We start from the raw sequence: 24225 nt of genomic DNA, 5'->3' as shown, positions 1-24225 counted from the left end.
AGGGGTTTAGGGAGGGACGGGTGGGAATCGATGAAGGTGTTTAGGGGTGGAGCGGGGTGTGTGGGGGTGGGGGGTGGGGCAAGGATGTGTGTTTGTGGGAGTGGGTGTATGGGGGGTGGGGGAGGTTTGAGGAGGCGGGTGTGTGTGTATTGGTAAACCTGGGTATGGGGGTGTGGGGGGTGTGGGTGGGGGGGTGTGGAGGGTGTGTGTGTTATTTAGAGAACAGAGTGGGGAGCCTGGGGGAAGGGTTTTAGGGACGGACGGGAGGTTTGATGAAGGCCTTTAGGGAAGGACCGGGGAGCTGGGGGAAGGATTTTAGGGACGGACCGAGGGTGGGGGAGGGCTGCACCAGGGTCTGGGGGAACAGGTTTTAGGGCCAGGGCGGGGAGGTGGAGGTGGGGGATGATTTCAGGAACAGCCTGGGGTGGAGGAGGGTGTCAAGGGAAGTCTTTCAGGGTTGTTTGGGGGGAAGGATTTTAGGGACGGATGTGGTGTCTGGCGGGACGTTTGATGCCACTGTATAGATTCCACTGTATATACATTTATGTCCAGGGATTCTGCTAAGGGGAAGCTGCTGGCTCGGCAAAGGGACAAGATGTCTGAGCTCCCCAGTTGCCACGCTCTGATTTGGTGTGTAGCTCTACGTTAAACACGCCTGCGCACAAAGGTTAGGCCAAGCTGACTCTCTAAAGCTGTTAGAAGTGACGAATTAAGGGACCTCTCATCCAGGGAGTCAGCCTTGGGAAGGATGGGGAACAAAGAATGGATGGGGGAAAGATCTGCGTTCTCTTCGGTGATGCAGAAAGAGCCTCTGGGTGAGGACGTTGTGGTCGCAGGAGGAGACAAGCCGATAGAGTGCTGCGATCCGCAGAATGTTGGTTGGAATTCAGACAAAGGTAATTGTTGTGGGGGGAGATCGTGACCTCTGACTCAGATAGCCCCCCGAGAGAGGGCAAGGCCCCGCCTGGGGAGCACGGGGAGCTAGTAAAAAACCTCAGCAGTGCTGTCTGAGGGTGTGTGCTCGTTTGCATTAAAGCAAGCAACTTGTAACCCATCCCGTGCCTGACTGAAAATGCATGTGTAATGCGCTATGAGTGTGCAAGTGCTCTGCTGTCCATAGTGCGTACCCTCGAGGAACTGGGTGAGCACGCTCAGAGGAAACATTCCCCCGTGCTCCCAGCACTGCCATAAAGAATGCCGGCCTTCTGAAACTTGCAAGCAAGTCTTAGAGGGTTTTTCTCCCTGACCGACTTTATGGTATCATTCCCACCATACTGGAGAGAGCAAATCTTTTTCTCTTTGGTGGTGAAAGCAGCTTGGGGAGCGTCACTGAAGTGCAGCACTTTTTTAACCTCAGGTCTAAAGTGCCACCGGTCCTACCGTGGAATACATCCTTCCTCAGGCTTTCAGCAAACGGAAAGGATGCATCAAACCCACCCCACAAACATGTCCTGCACTTTTTTTATCTTTCCTGGAACGTGGGGACATGACCCTGCTGGGCCATCAGTGCCACCTGCCTGGGAGCCAAGATGGTGCCTTTACATCCAGGCTAAGGACTTACCTTCTTTTTTTTCCTTTTCAGCGACTTTAGAGCCATTCTTAGGGAGGCTGGTTAAGCTGGTTTACTGCACAGCTGGTCGCCAGTGGAGGGAAACGGTAAGCTCCGCTATTGCCTTTGGTGTTTACTTGTTACCTTGTCGCTCGTTTGAGTGATCTTACCATGCCCCGGCAAGCAGAAGCTATCACGGCACTTTAGGCCTTGGTCTAATAGTCATGCAAAGCAATATTGAAAGTCATTCTGAGATCTGGAACAGGCCCCAATGTGCATTTTATAAAAGTGCATCTTGGCTGCTCTTTATCTTTGTATGGTTTTTTTCCCCATTTCTCCAGACTGTTGAAGCTCTGAAAGGTGCCAATGAGCTGCTCTCCCTCAGTTTGCTCCTTTGCCTTTGGGGAGTGCGTTTCATGTTTTCTTCATGGCTTTGCAGAGGAGAAAATCCATGAATACACCACCTTGTTTTTTTCACCTAAGCTAATTTCAGAAACTGCCTCCTTTAACTTAGACATGAAACTCTTCTTAACCTCTTTGTGCACTTGTAGAAAAGCAGGGTGGGGTGGGGGGTGGGGGATGGGGGTGTCTTCAGGAAGTGCCCGCAAAAGAGCCTTTAGGAGACCCTGTCCCTTGACTCACATGTGGGGTAGTGAAGAGTCTGAGAAAGTCACGGGTGTTTTGGTGTTCACCAAAGCAGGTTTTCGTTTTGGTTTTTTTTTTTTCTTATTTTCTTTTTTATCTTATGTAGCTTATGTCACCAGGTAGTGACAGCCCGGGGGTGACAGGAGGGGACAGCAGGCAATGGCAGCCTGGAGGGTGACAGGAGGGGACAGTAGGTGGGGACAGGCCTGGGGGGTACAGGAGGGGAGAGCAGGTGTTGAAAGCCTGGCGGTGACAGGACCTCAGGCGCCAGATCATGGGCCGCGAGAGGCTGAAGGCAACTCACTGCGACCTGCAGGTCACCAACGCCCAGACCATGGAAGGTGCGTGGGGGCAGCGGGCGCGGGATGCGGGGACCGGCCGGCTGGCGGTGGCGCAGGTGGCCAGTGAGGCGGTTGGGCCGCGGCCGGCAGCGGTGACTTGTGCTGGGGCCTCAGAGCTGCTCTTCCGTGGTTGTGCGCTGGCAGCTGGCGTCAGGGCTGTGTGCGCAGCCAGGCACAGCAGCGTACGGGGTCTGTGTGCGACACCGCGCGTGGAAGAGGTTTGGTTTCTGGGACCCTTCTAGGTAAAATGATAAGGAAATGTGGGACAATGCCTTGTAATCACAAACCTGCCAGATTTCTTTGAAAGCCGGCAGAGAAGGCTGAACGTGATAGAAAAGGAGTGGATGGCTAATTTGAAGGGGAAAAAAGTGGGTTTGGTGACTGAAATTTGTCTTCAGCTACTTTTACTCCACCGCATTGGAAAAGTGGTGCTTGGCTGTTGCAGAAACTGCTCAGTAGCAACGTTTGGGATCAAGAGTGTATCTGTGAGTGAGAATCTATGCAGACCCTGGAAAGCCATCTTGTAGACGAGCGTTCTGTCTAAAGTATACTTGGCATTTCTTGCCAATACAGCTTCTTTGCTACACCAAAGACATTTTCATTCAGATGCTATTGGGCATCATTTCTTCTTTTCTTTCAAACGGTGCATTTTTTTCCTGGTACTGCGTGTTAGACGGTGTCAGGGCAATACTGAAGTTTTATGGCAGATCACTTATGGTGAATATACCTAAAAATGTTCTTCGAGAAGCCCTAAGTTCTTTTGAATCTCAGAAATGGTGCTTGATTCTCAGAGACGGTAATGGTTTCGTATTACTTAGCGTGCTGTCTCAGTTTGGTAATCTACCATCTGGCAAAGCTTGCATGTGATTAAAGACTTTGGGATATGACAGAAATAAAAAGACTTGGAAACCATTTCCATTCCTTAAACATTCAAATTTTACCGGGTGTTTTGTTTTGTTTTTTTCTTTTTTTCCTGTGGTTCTGTGACATTCTCTCAACAGTCTTTTCTTTACAATGTGTACTCATAGGTGTTTTCCCTCTTCCTGTTTGTTGTATTAAAACTTAAACAGGATGACATGCCTGCTGTGGTAACTGTAACTTTGGCCCCAGCCTTTCCAGTGGTTGGACCTAAACACGCTGTTTACCTACAGATAGGTAAAGTATGTTCAGGAGAGTATCTGTGAGGAGACTTAACAGCACGGTGTTAGGGGTCTTGGGGGTGTTACGGGGTCGCGTGTCACACGGCGGTAGAGATAGACATGCAGGTAGAGGCAGATGTACAGGTTGTGACACAGATACTTACTGGAACTTCTGTAAGGGTGTCTTCCCTGTGGAAATGCAAAAATCCCCCAGTGGTTGTCAGAGCAAAGCTAAGGAATACATTTCAGTGTCATACACGTGTCTGCCAGATTTTGGGGTTTTATACATAACCGTGAATTTCCGTTTTTGTTGAACAGCATCTGCGTGCCTAAAGTCACCTTCAGAAGATGAAGGAAAGAACTCGGCCAGGATGTTCTGCCTAAAGGGGGTTCTTGGAGATCTTCCCTGTGGAGATACGGTCGTGGGTTTTATAACTTGGTGCAGGAGTCCTGACTAAATGGTGACATGATCTTGGAAAGACCCTTCAGTGAACCTTGAGTGAAGATGGCCAATTGTTCAGATTTTTCCGGGCCGCGTGATCACAGAAATCTCGTAATAGAAGCAATGCTAATAGAAGCTGAAAGTAAACAGGATTTTAAACATCACTGGGGGGAAAAAAAAGAGATGGTGGACTCTCTTTGAAGATGGTGGGAAGGCAAAATGGATGGTTGGGATGTGTTTGAAAAGGTGGGAGGCAGGGTGGGGGTGTCCTCTTCCGTGCTCGCTATTATAGAGACATGTTCTAGGGTTTTGTAAGCTAACAGGAGCAAAAGCAATGAAAGTTAGATCAGGAAAGAACCTCATGCTTTAGCAGACACTGCTGTAGTGACTTTAGAGACCATTTTGCTGTTGGCGTTGAAACGATTCCAAAAAAATGGGAAAGATTTTGCTGCTTGTGTTTGACTATCAGACCTGAAGATTTCTGGAAAGGTACCGTGAGATGATGAAAGCATGACGCTGTGTGTAAAATGTTGCTTTTCTATCTGTAAAGGGATTCCCTGAAGTGCTACGTGACGACATGTTAATATCACTCTTACAAACTGACTGATGCTTTCTCTGTATTGATGTTGTTTCCAGAATACACAGATGATAATGCCCTGATTCCGGGGAACTCATCGGTAACTGTTAGGGGAGTCCCTGTTAGAGGAGTTAAAGCTACCGGCAAAACAGACCTTGGGTAAGTAGCCATAACGCGTTGTGTTCTTTGGGAGGGGTTTCAGTGTGTTCACCTTCTTTGTGGCTGTTGGTTTACGGAGGCATTCAGGGTGTATCTTTCTTGTTAAAGCTGCTGTTAACTTTTGTTGTGGCAGGGCAGATTTGAATGTATCTGTCCCAAAGCAGACTTAGATTTTTCAGCCCGCTGGGACGTGGCATTCAAGCTCCAACAGTGGTGACTGTTCAGATGTTTGAATTGGGTTTGTTCTTGGGCTTGGTTTTTCTGAGAGTCAAGTTCTCCATCCTGTTTCCTCTATGCAGAGAGATCCCTTATTGTATGCTTTTGCTTGTATTGCTTTTAGAGTAAACGGAGAGACACATTGCAGTGTGAACTGGTGATTTGTTCCCATCTGCCAGCAGTCCGAGTCTCCGTGTTTGCCTGCTTCCTTTGTTTGGGGGAGGGGGGCAGGGTATTCTTACACCCCAAAGCGGGGTGTGTGTGTGGGCTGCATACTGTCTCCAGAGGAAAGACTGAGAGTGGCCAGCTGGCAAACCGTGCAAACAAGAAGTTTCATTCTTAAGTGCTTCCTATTAGATTCCTAAAGACAATGTCTATGTCGGGCAAGAGAAAAAGAACAACATCCTAAAGCGTATTGCCTTTTGTGCCAGGACGGTGAAGGAACAGTTGATCTTTTCCAAACCTGAAGCTCAGAAAGCAGTTGAGCACTTTCCCAAATGTTAGTAGTTACCTTTCTAAGTTTGATTTCACCCTAAGCTGCTCTCTGTGCTCCAGGTATTACTGCTGTATTCCTCAGATTTATGGAGGACAGAGAATCTGATTACAATTGCAGATACTCAAATGTAAGCCTGACTACAGCATTATCGCTGTCATCGATGTATTCGTACAGTTCAGTTCTGTATCAGCTGCATCAGCATGGTTTGAATGCTCATGTTTTCAAGGCTTCTTCAAGACAGACCTCTCCTCCACCGTTAGTAGATATTATTGACTTGTGGTTTTGCCATGTCTTTCTAATGTTAGTTCTCAATAAATAGAGTGTACTGGCGCGTTACAGCGTGTCTCAAACAAACAGTACAGCAGCATCCTAGTACCCATGAAGCATCTGCAAGCAAAACCCCCTGAATTTATGTGGCTCCCCTGTAAGCTTTGGGCATATTACTGCAGGAGGTGTTGCAGTGCTTTCAGGCGCTACCAAGACTTTCTGGATGCCACAGCACTGTGCTTCTAAACATGGCCTGGTTTGGGGGGTTAATTTAGGTGGGGATGCTTAGTGCTGTCTTGTCAATATAGCCTCCATTTCTGGTTGGATGGCACCCTCTCCTGGTGTTGGAATGCTGCCCTAAAATGAGAGGCTAGGTGCCACTAGCATCAAAGATCCAAGAAATACCTGCACGTGGGGGTAAGGGATGAATGCCGCTGCTCTCCTAAAGTTGCAAATGGATCGGGCAGGTTAGCTTTCTATTCCTTCAGCTGGAAACCTTGTGGAAACAACTGGTAGAGTCGTTAGTGTTTGGGAATGCTGAACGCATGGTGTCACGGTGGAGAGGCCTTCAGAAATGCGTTAGTCACCTTGTAGTATCTTCCTCAAGGCAAATGGATGGAGAAACCCTGGTGTGGTAATCTAAAGCACTTCCTCATGTTCAGGAGGTACGTGGCTGTACTTGCGAGCCTGGTGGTGGTGTAGCAGTGGCAGGAAGAATGAGCCTTTCTATTTGTGCAGGACCGGCACAGCAGCCTTTGGGTTGCCTCTGCTCGTGGGACGCTTTGGATGATGTATGAATTGTTTGTTAACTGATGGACGGTTGCATGTTTGATTCATGAGTAGCATGCAGGTACAGACCAATGAGTATGTGGAATCTCGGCAAGGGCTTGTGTGTCATAAGTGTTTCCTAAAATATTGTAGCATGTTCAAGATGATCCTAAAGCAAATTCTGGTAATCCAGGCTTTTTTTCTTATTTTTTTAACACAGGCCTCCTCGACCACAGAAAATCCTTGGAACTGCTTTCAGGTGATGTTTCTACTGCTATTGGTAGTCACTTTAGGCTAGAGGATAGTAGGTACCTGAACACAGTGCTTGGGCTTCCACAAAGAAACACTTTTCTACAGACAACTGTTCTTGTTTTGTCAGGGGAGTGTAGAAACCAAAGTGCTCTATCTGGTACCTGTTTGTGATAGTGGGGCTATGCAGATTGCCTGAAGGTGCCTTCATATTTGGATGGCTGACTATTTAAGAACCGAAAACTGTAGCACAGTCTTCACAGTTTTGAGACTTAGAGAGCAGAAAGAAAATATGTGAGGACTTCTTCTTGCACTGCTGTATTCTGTATCTTAGAGTAATTGGGGACAAAGAAGGAATGGGATTTGGGGTTTTATTTCAGTTGCACTGAATGTACCAGGAGAGCACACTTTATGTATAGAAATAAATTTCCGTATTCATAAGACTATCAGAACACAGTGTTTTGGTGTTCAGGTTTTATAAACTGTTTTCACGGCTTTATGTTGGTTACGAGTGCTTTATTTTAAGTTCTGATCATCTTTTTTTCTTCTTCTAGAACTCAAACTGAGCCAGCGAGTAGAACATCAAAAGAGGTATGTAAAGACACAAGCTGAAACTTTTTTCTACATGCTGCACCTAAGTCTAAGAAATGTAGCCTTGTACTAATTCTTTTATATATATAAAATATAAATGTTTTATATAGAATATTTGTAAGATATATATAGAAACATATTTTCCAGTGAAACACAGTGTATGCCGTAAATCCAGTGTATTTGATTCAGCATAGTGAAAACTGAGCAATGCCAACATTTGCGCGGTTCTAATGTGAATAATGGTATTTGTGCCTAGTAAGGCATTGCATTTCGTACTGACTAGGCTAGAATATTTCTTGTATGACCGTGTGTTGTACAGATAATGTAGGCTCATTTTTAGAGCTTGCAGGTTCAAGGTTTGCACCACTGAACTTGGTGCCACTCTTCAGTACACCACCACTTTGAATTTACATTTGGAAAAGGGGCAGCATTTTTCTTCAGTTCAGAAAACACTGTCGTTCTGCTGCTAAGACATGAATAAGTAACTCGAGGAGATACTTGACTGGTAATGGCCTAGATCTCCATTTGGCCCTTGGGTGGAATGCTACGTGCAACGATGCATTTCAAAATAGCCCTCATAGTACAAACATTACTTTGCGGTGGTGTTTGCTTTTCATCTGTAAGTATAACTGCTTTTTCTTCACTCGAATGGTGTGATGCATTACACGAGCTCTAGGTCACGGGATCTGATCACTTTGTAAGCTCTTAGGATAACTTAATCTAGAAATTCATGAACTTGGGGTCTAATGAAAGTAAATGAAAGACAGCGCAAAAACTATACTGCGTTCATGAACCATACCTGTGTGCATTTAGAAAATGTTGAGCTATTAACTGATTAATTTATAAACTGCACTGACAATGTTTCCTGTAGTGACACTTCCTTCTCAAATAAACGGAAATATTTTTTTTAGATCCTTTTGAGCTGAAAATGGACAGCTTCCTTGACCCTCCGTCTTTTAAGCAGTTGTGAGCATTTGACAAGGGTCCCCCTCTGAAGTATCCTGAGCGATAGATTGATCTCAAGAGGGGTTGGTTACTTTAGTTTCTTCTCATTAACAACGCAGGCATACTTCAGCCCTTTAAGGTTTGTACTTTGTTCTGAACAAATCCAAATTCCACTGGCTTGGAGGTGGCTCTTTTAAGTGGCACTCAGAGGATATAGTGCGGGCTTTCATACAGCAGTAGGGGTGTATGTAGAACTTAAATATGTGTTTAATTTTTCTGAATAGATTGGCGACTCTTCCGCACCTCTTTCTCTGGCACAGCTTATTAAGGTATGTTTAGATGTACTTTCTTGTGAAATAGTGGTTTTAAACCTTACACTGTGCTCTCTAGCTGGATAACTGCTGTAATATGAGAAAAAACATTAGTTGTTAATAACTCAGAGTGTTTCTCCTAACTTTAAAATGTGCGTATACTTTGATACTATCCTGTAGAGAATAGTTCCCAGCTTGGGAAGATGGAAGGGGAGCACCTTATTGGCCTCAGTGTAATGCTGCAGTATTACTCATCTGCAAGACACAAAGAAGCAGCACTTCAGAAGCTGTTTACCATTTTTCATACGTCCCGTTAATTCTTCATTGGAAACTAACACAAATTTTACAGAAGAATTTAATTGGCTGTAAGTTATGGACATTGCTGGGGCCTTTGCAACAGCCAGAACAGACGTGTTTCTGGAACATGGACAATTGCATGGCTGTTTTTGAATTACTAGTCATTACCTAACCCTATGGTAGGTATGACCTAACCCTAAGTCTGAATTTTAAGAGATAACCTTAAGACTTCACCCTATGACGTATGCCTATGCCTTAAGCCTAAGACCTATCTCTAAGACTTATGACTCAACCTTAAGATTTAACCCTGAGAGTTAACCCTAAGACTTAAGCTTAAGATTTAATGTTGGGCCTTAACCTTAAGACTTACATTTAAAAGTTAATATTAAGACTTACACCCTAAGACTTAAACTTAAGACTTAAATCCTAAGATTAACCCTGAGACTGAACCCTGAGACTTAAATCTCAGACTTAACCTTAATACTTCACCATAAGACTTAAACTTCAGATTTAACATTAAGATTGAACCATTAGACTTAAGGTTAAGTTTTAACCTTAAGTCTCAACCCTTAGACTTAACCGTGAGACTTATCCATAAGACTTATCCCTAAAACTTAAAACGGAGACTTAAACCTAAGATTTAACCTTAAGACGTAACCCTAAAACGTAGCCCTGAGACTTATCCTTGAGACTTAACCTTGAGACTTAATCCTGAGACTTAGCCCTATGACTTATCCCCAAGACATACTTCTGAGGCTTAACCCTAAGACTTAACCTTAAGGCTCAACCTTAAGAGTTAACATGAAGACTTAACCCTGAGATTTAACCATAAGACTCAACTTTAAAACAAAACCTTAAGATTTAAACTTAAGACATAACCCTGAGACTTATCCTTGAGACTTAACCTTGAGACTTAATCCTGAGACTTAGCCATATGACTTATTCCCAAGACATACTTCTAAGGCTTAAACCTAAATACATACTTCTAAGGCTTAACCCTAAGACTTAACCTTAAGAGTTAACATTAAGACTTAACCCTGAGATTTAACCATAAGACTCAACTTTAAAACAAAACCTTAAGATTTAAACCTAAGACATAACCCTGAGACTTATCCTTGAGACTTAACCTTGAGACTTAACCCTGAGACTTAACCCTAAGACTTATCCTCAAGACTTAACACTTCAGACTTAACTCTAAGACTTAAAGTTAAGATTTAACCCTAAGACTCAGTCTATAAGATGTAAACTTAAGACTTAACCTGAAGACTTAAATTTAAGACTTAACATTAAGACTTAACTCTAGACTTTACCCTAAGACATAATCCTGAGACTTAACCCTGAGACTTAATCCTAAGACTTAACCTAAAGTTTAACTTTAACACTTAACCCTAAGACCGAACCCTAAGACACAACCAGACGACTTAACCCTGAGACTTAACCTTGAGACTTTACCGTGAGATTTAACCCTGGGATTTAACCCTAAGTCTTAATGCTCAGACTTAACTTTAAAATGTACCATTAAGACTTAACCTCAAGACTTAACCTTAAGACTTAACCTTAAAACGTATACTTAAGATTTACACTAAAAACTTAACCCTAAGACTTAACCTGTAAGACTTAACCCTAAGACTTAACCCTATGACTTATACTTAAGGCTCAACCTTAAGACTTAACTTTAAGGCTTAACCTTAGAATTAACCGTAAGAGTTAAATTTTAAGGCTTAACCCAAAGATGTAACCCTTAGTCTTAACACTGAGACTTAAACCTAAGACTTAACCTTAAGACTTAACCCTAAGACTTATGCCCAAGACTTAACTCTAAGCATTAACCCTAAGACTTATACTCAGGAATTAAGCTTTATACTTAACCCTAAGACTCAATCCATAAGACTTAAACTTAAGAGTTAACGTTAAGACTTAACATTAAGACTTAACCCTAAGATTTAAGCTTAAGACTTGTCCTTAAGACTTAACCCTAAGAGTTAACCTTAACACTTAAATATTAAGACTTAACCCAATGAATTATCCTTAAGATAAATTTTAAGACTTAACCTGAAGACTTACCCTTAAAACTTAACCCTAAGACTGAACCCTAAGATTTAACCTTAAAACTTAACCTTAAGATTTACACTCATGATTTAACCCTAAGACTTCACCCTAAGACTTAACCTTATGACTTAAACTTAAGGCTCAACTTTAAGACTTAAGTTAAAGACTTAACCCTGAGAATTAACCCTAAGACATAACCTTAAAACTTAACCCTAAGTCATAACCCTAAGACTTAAATTTTAAGACTTAACCCAAAGAGTTATCCCTAAGACTTATCCCCAAGACTTAACTCTAAGGGTTAACCCTAAGACTTAAACTTAAGCATTAAACTATAGACTTAACCCTAAGACTAATCCTTAAGACTTAACATTAAGCATTGACTTAACCTTTAAGACTTAACCATAAGACTGAACCTTAAAGACACAACCTTAGGAATTAACCCTGAGACTTAACCTTGAGACATAACCCTGAGATTTAACCCTAAGACTTAATGGTAAGATTAACTTTAAGATGTACCATTAAGACTTAACCCCAAGACTTAACCTTAAGACTTAACCTTAAAACTTAACCTTAACATTTACACTAAAGACTTAACCTTAAGACTTAAGCCTATGACTTAAACTTAAGGTTAAACCTTAAGACTTAACCCTGAGAATTAACCCTGACATAACCATAAGAGTTAACCCTATGTCATAACCCTAAGACTTAAACGTAAGAAATAATCCTAAGACTTAACCCGAAAACTCAACCTTAAGACTCAACCCTGAGACTTAACCCTAATATTTTACCTTAAGACTTCACCATAAAAATTAACCCTAAGACGGAACCCTAAGATTTAACCTTAAGACTTAACATTAAGACTGAACCTTAAGACACAACCTTACGACTTAACCCAAGACTTATGCCCAAGACTTAACTCTAAGAGTTAACCCTGAGACTTAAACTTAAGAATTAAACTTTATACTAAACCCTAAGACTCAATCCATAAGTCTTAAACTTCAGAGTTAACTTTAAGACTTAACCTTAAGACTTGACCTAAAGACTTAACCCTAAGGCTTAGCCTTAACACTTAAATATTAAGACTTAACCCAAAGACTTATCCCTAAGATAAATTTTAAGACTTAACCTGAAGACTTAACCTTAAAACCTAACCCTAAGAATGAAGCCTAAGACTTAACCCTAAGATATAACCTTAAGACCTAACACTAAGACTGAACCTTAAGACAGGCCCCGGGCCTGAGCCATCTCTGCAGGGATGAGGCCTTCCTTGGCGTCCGTCCCTCAAACCCTCCCTCCGGCCCCCACGGTCCGTCCCTAAAACACTTCCCCTCTGGCCCCCAGTCCCTGCTGGCCCTGAAGGCCGGCCACAGCACTTGGTTTCAAGCCTGAGCTGGTCATGTCATGGCTGTTCTGGAATGTGTACAGTGAAAGAAGAGATTGAAATGGCAAATGTTCCCTCTCAGGGTGGTCCCATGCTGGCAAAGGTTGTCCAAGGAGGTTGTGGGCTCTCTGTCCTTGCAGATCTTCAAAGGCCAAGGGCACACAGTCCTCTGCAACCTGCTGTAGGTGAGCGTGCTGGAGCAGAGGGCTTGGCCCAGAGGACCTCCATGGGTCCCTTCCAACCCCACCCTCCCGTGTGGCTCTGTGCTTTGCTTTTCCTCCTAAAGGCCCTCAACTCAGCCCCGATGCCCGCTGGAAAGGGTGCTGGGGCAAGGGACGATCCCAAACTCCTCCCCTTCCCAGGGTCCTTCCCAGCACAAGAGCTCCCCACTCCGGAAGACACGATGGCAGACACAGTCAGGAGAGGGAAAAGATTCTTTTATTGTCAACACCAGCTGCGAGGGCCCAGGAGTCACAGCGGTTCAGCCGGTGAAAATCAGTCAGCACCTGCAACGACAGAGTCAGAAAGCTCTGATAAGCCCCCAGAGGCAGGAAGAGGCAGGATTTGGTTCCCCCTTCTTTGGAGGACACTGTTTCTGAGGAATTCCTCATGACCCAGAAGGGAGAGCTCTTGCTGGCCTCCACTAGGGGCCTTCTCCCCAGGGGTGATGTCCCTAGGGAGCTGTGCGTGCGCAGGGATGCTGACAGTGCCCCTGTGCCACACAGCAGGGCTCGACGGGGAGCCCCTGGGGAGCTGCCGTGGGGCTCATCCCAAACCCTGCTCAGCACCAGCCCTCGCCGGCCCTTGCCAGCCAGCTGGGCTGACTTAGGGCCGTGTTCAGACTCGGGAAAGATGGGCAGCAGCGCCTGGTACGCACCTGGCCTTCCTGACGTGCTGCACCTTCCTGCATTTTCTCAGGTTTGGGTCAGCAAAATGAGTTCCTCTCTTCTCCGTTTTATTTTTGCTGTGCTGTCCCTCTCCTCTGCCCAGATTTCTTTTCTCTTTCTTTTCCTCGAGTTTTCCTTCTCCTGGTGGGATCCTGAAAAACTTTCCATCCCACAGCGTGATGAGATGGGGAAAGCCCCAGGCCCCTGCAGTGAGCTCTCAGGTCAGGCAAGGGGAGCTCTTCCTACCTGGTTTCCTGGGGCAGGCTGGTCAGTTTTTGCAGGCATGCCAGGGACTCTTCCGTGCCCTCGGGGGTGGCTGGAGGCAAATCTGGAGGTGCCTAAACCAGAAATTTGGGAGGTAACGGGTGGCAAGTAACGGCCTGGGGTAGTGAGGGCCTGACTGCCAGATTGCCATCTTAGCTCTACAGAGGAGATGCTGGTTTGCATCATGCCCATTTTGCACAGTCCAGCCAATGCAGCCTAGACTTGATGAAGCTGCGACGGAGTAGGATTTGAGCAAAAGCCCTCTCAAGGTGACAGCTACTCCCTTCTGTCCTTTTGTGGGTATTTTGTAGGTATGTTTTGTTTGATGAAGCAGATCATACTTAATGAAATGCATTCCAGAAACAGCCTTTCCAGTTTTCCTTAACACGTACCACTCTGGGGGGAGAGGAGGAGCCCCAAAGGCACAAGAGAGCAGCTGCCAGGAGGAGGCCCAGCAGCTACTTGGCCTCCTGGGAAATTACTGTCCCACTTGAGACATGTTGTCCCAGTGTCTGTGGAGCTGCCGTACCTCTGCCGCTTTGGGCCCTGACCCTGTGTCTCCCCCAGCTCCTCTTTTGATGTCCAGCAGAGAGGCGTCTGCATCCAGAAAGGCTTTTGCTGGACGCTGGGTGTCTGCTGTGCCTGCAGGGCCACTTTGCTCTTCGTGCTGCAGCTCTGGAAAGCAAAAGCACGTGCAGCAGCGTGACTTCTTGGAAGTCAAGAACATCTCAAGCAAAGCCCAGCCAAGCCCTACACCGCTTGTCTCCTCAACGTTGAGGTTTCTGGCATCCCAAGCCCCAGTGTCTGTGACAAGCCTCAGCCCCTCCTCCTACCTGTGCGCCTGTCCATGGGTGCTGGCACCTCCTCGGCTGATGGAGGGGAGAGGCCGGCCACCTCCCCCCCAAAGATGTCCCCACAGTTTTCAATCAGGAACTCCACCAGCACGTTCACCTGCAGACATGAAAGCCTTGGTCTCAAGCCAGGTGCCTGCAGACGTGTCAAGCAGCCTTTCCCGCTGCTGACCCTTTGTCTGCGCAGGTGGCTGCGGCTGGGGGTTGCTCTTCCAGGCACCCAGCCCACCAGCCCTGGCTCAAGGGAGGAGGCAGCCAGGGACCTCTCAACAGCCAAGCTCCGATGGGCCGGGAAGGCAGCAGCCGGCTGCTGGGTAGGGCGTACCTTCTCGGTCACTGCCAGCATGGCCTGCAGCGGGAGCAGGTCCTCGTTGGGTGGGCTCAGCAGGTTGGGCCCGACGCAGATGGCCAGGTTGCTGCAGCTCATTCTGCTGGTGGCTGCGTTGTTGCCGATGTGCTGCAGCAGGGCCATCAGCCGCTTCAGGAGGAGGAGATTGGCCACAGGCAACTTGTCAGCCACCCTGAGGGAAGAGGAAGACAAGGCTGATGAAGCAGAGGGTGCCCACAAGCCGTGCCTGCAGCTGGCCCCAGGCGGGTGGGAGCCAGCAGCCGTGTTGCACAGCTTGGCAGCTGCCCGAAAAGACAGCTTTCTGAGGAACCCATGCTTTGCAGGCAGGTCCCAGAACTCTCCCGGTCCCTGCTCAACAGGCAGGCTGCTGCCCACACTTACGCTTTCAGCTCCTCCACCTTGGCCTGCTTGCTGGCCCTCTCCATGGCTGCCATCCAGTCCTCGTAGAGGTCGATGACGAGGAGCTTGGTGGGGATGCTTCGCAGGAATTCCTGCAATGCCAAGGGCTGCAGGTGAGCCTTTGAACGCTGCAGGCCAGCCAGGAGCTCCTCCAGCTGCAGCTCAGAAGCGCTCACCTTCAAGATGACGGCCAGCAGCAGTGCAGGCTGGCTTCCCACATCGACTTCCGTGCCGCGGTCCAGGGCCTCGCGTAGCTGCCGAAGTTCCGTGCCGCCGGCAGCTCTGCGGAATATCCCCTCCGTCGTCGGTCCTTCCTGGTGCAGGACAGCCAGCAGCTCCTGCAAGAGATGCAGGACAGTGGCTTGGCTGAGGAGCTGCCCTGCAGCAGCGGTGGCCGTGGCCAGAGCTCTTCCCCAGACTGGGCTCTGTCCCCCTGCAAAGGGGCTGGGAGCAGAGAAGCGTGAGCCACGGGCAGAGAGCCCAATTCCCCAGTACCTGGAGCCAGGGGACGCTGCCTGTGGACTGAGTGGGGGGCTGGGGACCCCGTGTGCAGGCTGGCTTACCTGGATGGGCCGGGGCAGCGTGTTGTCCTCCCCACAGAGGGCTGCCAGGGGCTGCCCAAAGAGCGCCTTGCTGCAGCCGGAGCCCGCCTGCCCTGGTGCCTGGGCAGCGGCCGGGGTGCGCCGTAGAGCAAAGGGCCAGGGCAGCCCCATCCTCCTCCTGCTGCTGCTGCTGCTCCCTCCTGCTGCAAAGGAAAACAGAGTAAGACGCCATCAATGGAGAACCCCAGGCCAGCGGTCCCAGAGCCTGCCCTGCCCTGCTCTGTCCTGCCCGCAGCACGATGCTGTGTAGTGCGGCAGGACAGGCAGGGAGCCAGCAGCTGGAACCGTGGCTTTGGCTCAGGAGCTGTGGCTTGGAGGCTGCCGAGAGCTGGTGTGCCACCAGGACAGCCTGTCCCAGCCCTTGCCCTGCCCTCCTGCAAGCTGTGGGCAGCCGCAGAGGCTCTGTGTCCTGCAGAAGCTCATGCAGCGGCCGCTCTCCAGCTGGTGTCCTTGCCAGTCCAGGTGTTGTCCTCCCGTGCGGTGCCCAACCTGCATGGCGACACTCAGGGGACAAGTGAGCACAGTTCAATCCATTGCAGGAGGTTGCCTTTCTTTCCCAAACTCACCTGGCTCGTGGCAAAGTCCTCCTGCGTTTGCAGATGGGGCCGTCGCAGGCCCTTGCTTGGGATGAGCCTGCAAGAACCAAGAATCAGGCTGCGCTTGGACAGCAGCCCCGCAGCAGAAAGGGCCAGCGGCGAGCTGCCCCCCGGAGCCAGCAGCCTGAGCATGGCAGAGCTGGGACCCTCTGCCCTCCCAGGCTCTCTGCCCCGTGCGGCAGGTTTCGTCCCAGCTCCGCCAGCCAGCCAGTACGTACCAGCGTTCCTGGTGTCTCCCCAACCCCCTCTGCTGCGGAGCGGTACTGTGGGAACCCCCGCCCTCCTGCACATGGTCACCCCACTCGCTGCACATCCCAGCACAGCCAGAGATGGGTGAAAGGCAGCCATTCTCACCTCTGCCTGTGCCTCCATCAGCCTCTCCAGGCTCCTGGCGCGCACTGTCCTCCACTGGGCGGGAGAGAAGGAGGGGAAGAAGGTGAGCAGCCATGGGTCTGCTGCTCGGCTGCAGGAGCAGTGCTTGGGGACAGGGCCCAGAGCAGAGAGACACTCACGGCGTGGCGGCGACTCAGCTCCTTCTCCAGGAGCTTGATGGATGTGAGACGGGTGACGCGGGCTCCCGTGCGTCTTTCTGGTGTCCTGTGCACCGGGAAGGGAGAGGGAGAGAGCTGGGTGAGCCCCAAGCCGTCTCTTGTCTCTTGTCAGGCAGCTGTGCCCGAGAGCTGCCTGCAGTCCCAGGGGCACCTTCCCCAGCTGGGGGCTGTGTTCCCCCGTGGGCCCAGCTTCTCCTGGAGCACGTCCCCGGCTTACCCCAGCAGCGTGGCCACCCACAGCTCCTTCAGTGCCTGGGAGCTGCAGAAAGAGAGGGGAGACAGCGTCAGGCCCTGCTGCCCCCAGCCCTGGGCAAAGGTGGGTGCCTGCACAGCCCTGCCCCGTGGGGCAGGACAGAGGCGCTGTCCAAGCCCTGGGTCGCTCTGTCCTGCCCGAGCAGCTGTATTTGCCCTTCCCTTCTGGGGACCAAAAGGTGACCAGGGGATGCAGGATGGGGAAACATCCCCCATCCCTCCCTCCCTGCCACCGAGCTGCCTGCTCCCTGCCCAGGCTCTGCACGCAAGGCAGAGGCCAGTATTCACGGGATGGCGTGGGCACGGCTGGGAAGCTCTCCTGCCCGACCACGACTCACCCAAAAGTGGCGATGCAGGAGCCGGTAGGCCAGGCGAGGATGACAGAGGTGCTGTCCTCATCGGTGCCTTGCTCCTCCTCCTCCTGTCCATCCTGCCCCGCAGCCTCCTTCCCGCTGCTGAGCACCCACAGCTGGTCCAGGGCCAGGCAGAGCTGTGGGCGCAGGCTGGTGCCATGTCTGCAGAGAGCAGAGGCGGGCACTGAGCTGGAGGGGGGCTCCTTGGGCTGGGTCCCCACGCGCAGAGCCCTGTCCCCCACCTGGCCTTGGGACCGACATTGGTGCCTCCAGCACCGAGGGGCCGGGGCCTGGGGCTGGTGCCAGGGTGTCCCTGGGCCGGGGCTGGGGGCAAGGATCTGGGCTCTGAGGGTCTTACCGCAACTTGGCGACCACCAGTTCCTTGTGGAGGAGGAGCAGGCGCCTCTCGCTCCTCTTGCGGCCCCGGGTCAGCCGCACGTCTGCGCTCAGCGCCGGCTCGGCATCGCTGAGAGCCTCCCTGCAGAGCAGAGCGTGGCGGGCATGAGCAACGTCAGTGCTGCGTGGCCCAGCTGTGCCCGTGTGTCCCCGAGCCCGGGGGGAGCCCACCTGGAGCTGCAGCAGCAGCAGGCCTGGCCCATCCTGCCCGGGAGAGGAGGGCCCTGGCTGTGCACCGAGGAGGGGGCCCAGCCGGCGACGGGGAGGCTGGGAAGCGGGGTGCTGGTGCTGTGGCAGCGCTCCTGGGCCAGAGGCTGCCTCCTGCCAGCGCCGCTGCGTGCCAGCACAGCTCTGCCGTGCTGCCTGTGGTGGCCGTGGGCTCCCCGTGACCAACGGTCTGAGCCCAACGGAAAGTGGGCGGAGCCTGGGGGGGCGGGGCTGGGGCCCTCTCCAGTATGGCCGGCCCTGCCTTGCCCGGGGGAGCCCCGAGCAGGACAGGGCAGGGGGCAGGGACCACCTCCCTGCGCCTGCGGCCAACGCTTTCACCTGGCTTTTTGACAGGGTCCTGCTCAATAAAAGAAGCTGTTTTTCCTAGAGATGGCCATTGTGGCTAGAGGCAGACTCCTCTTGGTGGAGGCCGGCCTAGCGGTTGGAAGGCCTCTGGCAACCAGGCCGTGCTAGGCCTCAGGCCCCAAGGCGCTGGAATTGGAGCAGGCCCACCGGGAGGAAAAACTTCCATTTTTACCAAAAGACGGGGGGACTAGCAGCAGTCAAGAGCCGCTCGTGTCCTGCCAGGCGCCACAGGGAAATGAAATGTGTGGTGAGCTTCAGCAGGAATTGTGGTGCCCCTGGAGCACCACCCTTGCTTGGGAAGGCTTTATCCCACCTGGGTGTTAAGGCTTCACCCTTGGCAATCAGGGCTGGATGAGCACCACCCAGGAGCCCCTGCCCTGTTAGCCATGACCTTCACCCAGCCGGTGGCCAACACGGCCAGGGGCGAGTCTGTGGGGTAGGCCATGACCATGGCAAAGAAGGGACCCGTAGTCGGCTTTTGATGGCCCGTGTCTCATTTCACTGTTGACCCTAAGCAATGCCTTGCTTCAAATAGAAGCCATTCAGAGAGTTACACACCCGCCCTTTTCAGGAAAAATGCAGGAAATCAGAGACGTGTAGCAAGTTCTCTGTTGGCTGTTGTACACCGCAGCAAGAAGCAGCGTGGGTCCAGTGGCTAATGCTGGAAGGGGAATTCAGCACTTGTGGGAAAGGGATATAAAGGCACTCTTGTGGGCCAGGCTGGGATTGGGGAGCCTGAGTGGGTGTCTGGGGTCCCAGCTTTCCCGCAGTGCTGACTGTGGTGCCTGCTGCTTGTTCTTCCCTGCATCGCCGGCTGCATCCACCTGATGGGGCTGTGCTTGGGAAGGGCTCCGGGGGTGAGCAAGCCCATGGGAGAGGGCTGCAGAGAAGCTCTTCTCCAGACATCTACCAGAAACTGTGCAGAGCATCCGAGAGGATGCTCTGTGTGACAAGGGAAGGTGCCCGTTGGTCCAATGTATGGAGCCTGCAGGGCTCCCGTCAGGGTCCTTTGACCGACCCATCCTCCAGCCAGCAATCCAGGTGCTGGGGGGTCCCATGCAGGTCTCCTGAGGTACCCTTTAGCCCCGGTGAAGGTGTCATGCCTCAATGTGTGCTTGCAGGGCATGTTTCCTTCCTGCTGACAAGGGTGGAATTGCAGTTAAATGCCCCTGGGCGATCCCGAGCCAAAAGCAGGTTTTTTTCTATGGGCCACACTGCTTTGCAGTCCATGTGTGTGGTTCAGCTCCTGCATGGGAGCTGAGGACACGAGGTGACCTAGCTCTGAAGCTGGCCACTCTTGCTCCAGGCAACTCCAGTTGCTTGCGTTTTCCTTCAGCTTCCCCAGCCTGATGATCTCCACTGTCACCTCCTCCCTGCCCTACGAGAAGTATCCCTCTCCCAGCCATTAGGACAGTGGCGCAGCACTCAGAATCCAGATCACTGGTAGAGAAGTAGGACAGAAGAAAAGAGAAGTTCTCCTTTGAAAGAAATCCTTCTTTGTCCTCCTTTAGCTACTAGTGGATGAAAAAAAGGGGGACAGAATTTCAGGCCAGCCACAGCACTGGCTTTCAAGCCTGAGCTTGTAATGTCATGGCTGTTCTGGAATGTGGTACAGTGAAATGAGAGATAGAAATGGCAAATTTTCCCCCTCAGAGCGGTCAAACGCTGGCAAAGGTTGTCCAAGGAGGTTGTGCAGCCTCTGTCCTTGGAGATCTTCAAAGGCCAAGGGCACACAGTTCTCTGCGACCTGCTCTAGGTGAGCATGCTGGAGCAGAGGGCTTGGCCCAGAGGACCTCCATGGGTCCCTTCCAACCCTACCCTCCCGTGTGGCTCTGTGCTTTGCTTTTGCCCTGGCAGAGATCTTCAGGGACTTTGCGTTCCATTTTGTGTTGCCTTAGGGCTACAATGTGCTGTGGTTTGGGGGCAACAAGGTTATGGTATGCCAGAGGTCAGGCGAGTTAGTGTCAAAGTGTGTTACTGTTATGGACAGAACCTGTGTTTTTTGGCCCTGTGTTCCTAGGGTTATGGCATTTTTATCTTGTCTTGCGATCTGTGTGGTTGTTTTTTTTGTGGAGAGTGCCTTTTTTCAGCTATTTTGCCTTTGTGGGGTTTGGATGGGGGCCTTTGGTTTGTGTATGATGTTTCTTCTGGTTGTTTTTCTGCTGGGCTGGTGGATGGTGGTGGTTTTTTCTGTCTTGAAACCATCGTTACAGGCCTAATATATCTCCTGCAGGTCAGGCAGTGTCACTTCTGGCGTGGTCTGACTCATTTCTGGTGAGTTGGTAGGTAGGTATGGAGGACTTGTGGTCCCTCCATGGAGGATGACTGCTAGAGGACTAAGAGGCAGATCTGTGGAGGGGTGAGAGGACTGCTGGCCCATAAGCAGTGACTGTCAGAGGATTAAGTGTACTTGAATTTACGTGGGCTTCCAAATTCATGGTTGTTTCTCCTGCCTTGCGGAAGAGCCATGGGAAGTCACCAGCCACACGGAAGGATAAAGGGTTTCCCACGGCTACGTGGCTTTTTGGGTTTTGCTTTTGAATAAGAAAGTCCTGTCTCTACATGAGTAGAACTATAAACGGTCAATTTTGCCAACTTTAGAAAGCAGGGAGCAGCACTTTTGTGCTGTGCCTCACATGGCGGCCAGGGCATGGTGAGAAACAGCAAGAGAGTTTCTTCCTGGAACCTTCTCCAGGGGAGCAGTGCTGCACTTGTCAAGGTGAGGGGTTTTTTGGCTCTATGCGATTGCAAATGTGAGGGGTTAATTTTCAGAACACAGCTATTAGGGAGCAGTACATTTGTGCTGTGCCTCACATGGCTGCAAGGACAGAGTGAGAAACAGCAAGAGAATTCCTGCCTGGCACCTTCTCCAGGGGAATAGTGCTGCACTTTCACAAAGTGAGCTCTGGTTCAGCATGAGTGCACAAGGTTTTGGTCAATTTTCTCACCACAGGAAGCAGGAAGCAGCACTTTTGTGCTGTGCCTCACATGGGTGCCAGGGCAGGGTGAGAAGCAGCAAGAGAATTCGTTTCTGGAACCTTCTCCAGGGGAGCTGTGCTGCCCTTTCTTAAGAGATACTTTTTCTTTTAGCTCTGCATGAGTGCACAAGGTTTGTGTCAATGTTCTCAGCACAGAAAGCAGGGAGAAGAAGTTTGGTGCTCTTCCTCACATGGCTTCCAGGGCAGGGTGAGAACAACAAGAGAATTTTTTCCTGGTACCTTCTTTATGGGAGGAGTGCTGTACTTTCCCAAAGTGACTTTTTTGGGCTCTTAACGACTGCAACGCTGAAGGATTAATTTTGCTCACCACGGAAAGCAGGGAGCAGAACTTTTGTGCTGTGCCTGACATGGCTGCCAGGGCAGGGTGAGAAGCAGCCAGAGAATTCCTTCCTGGAACCTTCTCCAGGGGAGCACTGCTGCACTTTGCCAAGGTGAGTTTTTTGGGCTGTGCATTATTGCCAAGGAAAAGAGGTCAGTTTTCTGACCACAGAAAGCAGGGAGCAGAACTTTTCTGCTGTGCCTGACACGGCTGCCAGGGCAGGGTGAGAAGCAGCAAGAGAATTCCTTCCTCGAACCCTCTCCAGGGGAGCAGCCCTGCACTTTCCCAAGCCATGTTTTTTGGTTCTGTATGGGTGTAAATGTGCTGTGTCAATTTCCTCACCAGAGAAAGCAGGGAGCAGAACTCTTGTGCTGTGCCTCACATGGCTACCATGCACGGTGGGAAGCAGCGAGAGAATTCCTTCCTGGTACCTTCTCCAGGGGAATTTCCCAGTTCCCGAGAGACTCCTGGCACTGGCTGCAAGGGGGCTCCCAGCCGAAGGGTGGGCCTGGGTGTTGTTGGGGTGGGAATTGGTGATGTCTCCTTTCCTTAGTCACGTTAACACTTTGGGATAACAAATGGATGCTTCGCTCCTATTGCTCTTTTATCATATCGCTCACAGTAACTGCTACTGGTTCCTTTTATCATATTGCATGCTATTTGCTTTTATTGCAATATAAGAAACTGCATTTGATATATTCCATTATTTGATATACTTGATAGATTTGATTATATTTGATGTGGAGTTCAGCTTTGCTGTGTATCCAGTCAGCCAGCAAAACATAATTCGGCGTAGTCGGCAGCGTACGAAGTAGAACTCTCTCTGTTTAGGAAAAAAAAAAATGTTCCTCGACTTGCTATTGTCAGGTGGGAACCATTGCCTTATGGTGTTTGGGCCAGAGTGGTCTGGTGGTGCTGGGCAGTTGGGCCATGCCAGGGACAGAGGGACGGGGGCAGGGGAGGGGGCGGGGGGAAGGGGTTTAGGGAGGGACGGGTGGGAATCGATGAAGGTGTTTAGGGGTGGAGCGGGGTGTGTGGGGGTGGGGGGTGGGGCAAGGATGTGTGTTTGTGGGAGTGGGTGTATGGGGGGTGGGGGAGGTTTGAGGAGGCGGGTGTGTGTGTATTGGTAAACCTGGGTATGGGGGTGTGGGGGGTGTGGGTGGGGGGGTGTGGAGGGTGTGTGTGTTATTTAGAGAACAGAGTGGGGAGCCTGGGGGAAGGGTTTTAGGGACGGACGGGAGGTTTGATGAAGGCCTTTAGGGAAGGACCGGGGAGCTGGGGGAAGGATTTTAGGGACGGACCGAGGGTGGGGGAGGGCTGCACCAGGGTCTGGGGGAACAGGTTTTAGGGCCAGGGCGGGGAGGTGGAGGTGGGGGATGATTTCAGGAACAGCGTGGGGTGGAGGAGGGTGTCAAGGGAAGTCTTTCAGGGTTGTTTGGGGGGAAGGATTTTAGGGACGGATGTGGTGTCTGGCGGGACGTTTGATGCCACTGTATAGATTCCACTGTATATACATTTATGTCCAGGGATTCTGCTAAGGGGAAGCTGCTGGCTCGGCAAAGGGACAAGATGTCTGAGCTCCCCAGTTGCCACGCTCTGATTTGGTGTGTAGCTCTACGTTAAACACGCCTGCGCACAAAGGTTAGGCCAAGCTGACTCTCTAAAGCTGTTAGAAGTGACGAATTAAGGGACCTCTCATCCAGGGAGTCAGCCTTGGGAAGGATGGGGAACAAAGAATGGATGGGGGAAAGATCTGCGTTCTCTTCGGTGATGCAGAAAGAGCCTCTGGGTGAGGACGTTGTGGTCGCAGGAGGAGACAAGCCGATAGAGTGCTGCGATCCGCAGAATGTTGGTTGGAATTCGGACAAAGGTAATTGTTGTGGGGGGAGATTGTGACCTCTGACTCAGATAGCCCCCCGAGAGAGGGCAAGGCCCCGCCTGGGGAGCACGGGGAGCTAGTAAAAAACCTCAGCAGTGCTGTCTGAGGGTGTGTGCTCGTTTGCATTAAAGCAAGCAACTTGTAACCCATCCCGTGCCTGACTGAAAATGCATGTGTAATGCGCTATGAGTGTGCAAGTGCTCTGCTGTCCATAGTGCGTACCCTCGAGGAACTGGGTGAGCACGCTCAGAGGAAACATTCCCCCGTGCTCCCAGCACTGCCATAAAGAATGCCGGCCTTCTGAAACTTGCAAGCAAGTCTTAGAGGGTTTTTCTCCCTGACCGACTTTATGGTATCATTCCCACCATACTGGAGAGAGCAAATCTTTTTCTCTTTGGTGGTGAAAGCAGCTTGGGGAGCGTCACTGAAGTGCAGCACTATTTTAACCTCAGGTTTAAAGTGCCACCGGTCCTACCGTGGAATACATCCTTCCTCAGGCTTTCAGCAAACGGAAAGGATGCATCAAACCCACT

At 50.4% G+C, this 24225-nt stretch overlaps 1 long non-coding RNA gene across 1 annotated transcript; it reads left to right on the top strand.

Annotated features, from left to right (window-relative positions):
* Nucleotides 1-1270: 1270 nt before the first annotated feature.
* On the top strand, nucleotides 1271-19893 carry LOC308057423. The gene is made up of 3 exons (XR_013925268.1): nucleotides 1271-1334; nucleotides 19568-19606; nucleotides 19812-19893. It is a non-coding gene; the product is annotated as an uncharacterized lncRNA (long non-coding RNA).
* Nucleotides 19894-24225: the final 4332 nt, after the last annotated feature.

The sequence above is a fragment of the Falco punctatus genome (assembly GCF_963210335.1).
Source record: "Falco punctatus genome assembly, contig: scaffold_58, whole genome shotgun sequence".
Taxonomy (NCBI): Eukaryota; Metazoa; Chordata; class Aves; order Falconiformes; family Falconidae; genus Falco; species Falco punctatus.
The sequence above is the reverse complement of the archived record's forward strand: the minus strand, read 5'-3'. Positions and strand labels throughout refer to the sequence as shown.